We start from the raw sequence: 4300 nt of genomic DNA, 5'->3' as shown, positions 1-4300 counted from the left end.
AGATGAAAGACATACAGAAGGATAAAAAAAGTTTGCTGCGGCGCCCCATAAAATGCCACCTACTTTAGTGAGGTCGCCGACTGGAACCATAATGTGTAAGCGACGTCATCAAACCAGATCACTAAGGGTTGAATAAACAACCCAACAACATACACACTTAGACTGATCACTGCAGATTAATCAGGGGTCATCAATCTTGTATTATGAAGGATTACATAAGTATAAGTTTTTTTTTTTTTTCACACGGCTGGATGTAAGAATTACTTTATGAGACGCATTCGCTGACACACGCATTAAATTCAAACACATAAAATAGATGTATGTGCACACACATCCGTGAGTGTATAATTATATCAGCTTATTTCAATGAACTAAATCAGTTATGGTGATGGGAAGGGGAACGGAGACTAGGGTATGCTTCAGTAGTTAGGACGATTGATCATATCAACCTTGTATAACGTACATAGGCTTTTAATTTAACCGTATACCAGTATATACTTTTTTTTCAAAACATAACTTTGTATTTTGCCGGTATGCATGTATAATTTTTTTAAAAATATTTTAACCATTATCTATCATGTAAAGTCGAATACATGCCTATGTTATATCTCCTGATTCATTTTGTGTTATGTTCGCTGAAAAAAAGAAAGAATGAAATAAATGAAATGAAACGAAATGAAATGAAAAATATAATTATGATAATATTATGCTATGTGTAAACATATCAAATTTCCATTATGTATTATGAACATGATGAATATACAATCAATAAATTAATTGTTGAAAGAGTGCTAGTGAGTGACCCTTTGGGCATCATGAATAGTTAACAAAAGATGTTGCATTACGACCAGAAAGTTTTCATTTCTTCTGTCAAAGAAAGGACAGATTAAGGAGAGACAGACAGACAGACAGACAGACAGACAGACAGAGAGGGGGAGGGGAAGGAGAATTTCAACTGTCGGCACTCTGTTTTAACAACTCATCATCATTATAGAGAAATTGATTTACTTGTCATCAAAGGCGCTTCTTTAGTATTACTCCTCTTTTTTCATAAAATCGTCAGAATTTCGGTGGATGATAATGCCACAACAAACAATAAACGATTTTATTTCATTTAATAGTTTAGTTCTCTGTCTGGTCATTACACATTACTGTCATTTGAAATATTTCTTACATTATACGTACAATAAGTTTTGACCTCGCGTGGTAATTGGACTATAGTTATTTCAATAGGGGCTATGGGATGTTCAATCGGTATAAGATAATTGTATGTAGTAAACTATGCAACATGTTCGTCATTGAGTGCACCCACGTGCGCATCGAAGAGCTACTGAGTATTGGACGAAATATCATGCAAGGTACGTTTTACTGGCATGGTCATTAAACAAGTTCACCTTTACGATTTTAGGGAAGGGTAACCCACCGAGAGTCTTCAGCCTCGAACATTTTCTGTTCAGCTGGTTATTATCTGATAATCTTCTGTATATATCTATTCGCCAGACTGGGTATCACATGATCAATGATGATGTAATTCCGGATTTATATGTGTTATGTTTTGTTGGAAAAAGAAGAATGAAAATTTTTGAATTGAATTGAATAAACAACGCATGTATACTAAGAGCAGTTCACGATATTCTGTTGTATTTTTTATTCGTTAGTATATTTTTGGATGGTGAGTGAAGAAAGATCAGTATATGTAGGTTCATAAGTGCATCATAATCAATGATAATGTGAAGTGTTTTATCTGTTTAGAAGAAGTCAAATGATAGGCAAAGCTACCTCTGCAAAGAACAACAACAACAATGTGACTGCCTCCGGGACAACTCGTACCACGGAGGAGTTTCCACTGTTCGTTCAAACAACCTTCCTTAGTTGTTATTCACAAGGTCAAACAGAAGCAAGATGACATCTGGTTACCGTGACAAATACTTGTTTATTACGCTAACACACTGATGTTTCCAATATGAAATTCCAGTCAAATCTTCAGTTATGGACTTCCAGTTACTGAGTTTCACTTTAGATAACGACTTTCAGTTCATATGGACCTTCAGTTCATACTGACCTTCAGATAACAATCTGAAATATAATACACAAAACCAAAAAGTTTTACAATTACGTTTAAAATGTACATGAATGGCTTCATGAGACATTACATAATTTAACACCATTTTAGCTCATTTAAAATCTAATAACATAATCTACCAATAATCTATATCACTAACTTAATGACATGTTATCATTCACTTTACTCACCAATCATAAACCAAACTTATCCATATTTTATGGTTTTCTGAATTAACTGTTCTGTAATCAACTAATTCCTCAACTATTTATATTATTCATTTACTTTATTAAAATCTAATTCCAATATTATCCAAAACCTAATTCACCTTTAAACTTTCATAACTTCAACCACATTTTAACTTATCATTAAAGTTATTGTCGCCTTAATCAACACTGAAATATAAATTCTCAAACTTTTCCTTATATATCACTGTCCACAACAAAAAATACAAAATAAACTTATTCTATTAACTCAAAATTATTAACTATAGCTGATTATTATCTTAAAACATCTATTATAACTTCACAAATCTGTCATATAAAAGCCTAACAATTATAAACACTATACACCAGCTAACAACTTGTCAACTAATGTCAAAACTAATTTGATTACGTTAAGTTGTAATCTCAACTCATTATGAATGTGTGTCAATTTGTTTCTACTAAACATCCATTACTTATAACACAAAAACATGTTACACAATAATGTATCAGTACACTGTACTTCTGTACTTCTCTAACAACACTTGTGAGAATATAACTCATTAACTAAAACTACCTACAGTAATGTAGCAAAAAGGTATAATACACTGTACATCCCTACCATTCCGCTATACATTCATACTTCTAAGGCACAAGCACATACACTGTACTGCTTACATAATGAGAGAGAAAGAGAGAGAGGAGAGGGAGAAGAGAGAGGGGAGAGAGAGGAGAGAAAGAGGGGAGAGAGAGACCAGTGTGCATGGGGCATTGCTGGCTTCTTCTTTGTCTACTCCCATTTGTCTACAAAGATTTGACAAACCAAATCCTGCCCTGTAAATACTCCTTACAATCTACTCATTTACTACCATGATCACACACATCATCATAAGCTATAAAACATTGTAAAGAAGATGATTTCTTACCAAATTCGGGCCTGTTGTTTTCCCACAAAACTTGAACAAACTTGTTAGACTGCTGCAACTTCGCAAGCTTTCACTGGAACTGTGAATACTGTAACTAAACAGCTTGCCACATCCACCCATAATACTGCATACATGTACAACACACAAAGCCCTATTGCTGTACAAAGTGAATGGTGGATTCTTAATACTTTCTCTAAAACAAGGGGGTAATTGTTCAATGTTTACACTAGCCTCCTGGGGTAGGGGTCTTATCTTTCATTGAACACAGGTAGTCTGCAAATTTAGATCTGTTTAACACTTACTAGTTTTCAATCCTAGACCCATTTTGTAGGACAAAAATATAACAAATTCTCACTGCACACTGCTGCAGTGACAAACAACAACAACAACAAATGTATAAAAGTATGTCAACAAAGAGGGCAGCATGCGAAACGGAGACAAAGAGTCATATTTTCATCGTTTGCTTTTTCTAGAAAGTGTATGCAAGCCGCTGGTAATCTCCATAGATGATTTGGTAGGAGGAAGTTGCTGCTCAGGTTTAATCTAAAAGGAATGTAGGCTCACTGAAAGGAGTGTATGCATGTAAGACGAGACGTCGAATGGTGTGTTGAATAAAGAGTTATAGCCATGGCAACCCATAGAATGTCGCCTTGTTATCCTGTCCACAAAACATATCATATTGTATAATATGTATATATGTATATATATATATATATATATATATATATATATATATATATATATATATGTATTTATGTACAATATAAACAACTTGTAGTATATACTATTATGTATGTACATATGAATCAGAATATGTATACATACATAATTATGATAGGTATGTATACATATTTTGATTCATATACTATCAACAATTTGAGTACGCGAATACAATGATAATGCAGAAACTAATAATCAGATCAAATCAAATGAAATCAAAACTCTTACTTTTCCAGTATTCAACGTTAGAATGCAGACAAGCAACTCATTACCGAACATCAGTTCTGTTTGACCAACAGTTCTGTTTGACCAATGAAATACGCACGTTGATGATACGATTCTGTGGTCTTTGTACCTCTCACACTCTTTTAACTGTTCACTCCCCAATA

This window comes from Diadema antillarum, unplaced genomic scaffold, assembly GCF_040938485.1.
Source record: "Diadema antillarum isolate AM-2024a unplaced genomic scaffold, OU_Dant_1.0 seq00000086_RagTag, whole genome shotgun sequence".
In the NCBI taxonomy this organism is placed as follows: Eukaryota; Metazoa; Echinodermata; class Echinoidea; order Diadematoida; family Diadematidae; genus Diadema; species Diadema antillarum.
This window is presented reverse-complemented; position numbering follows the sequence as displayed.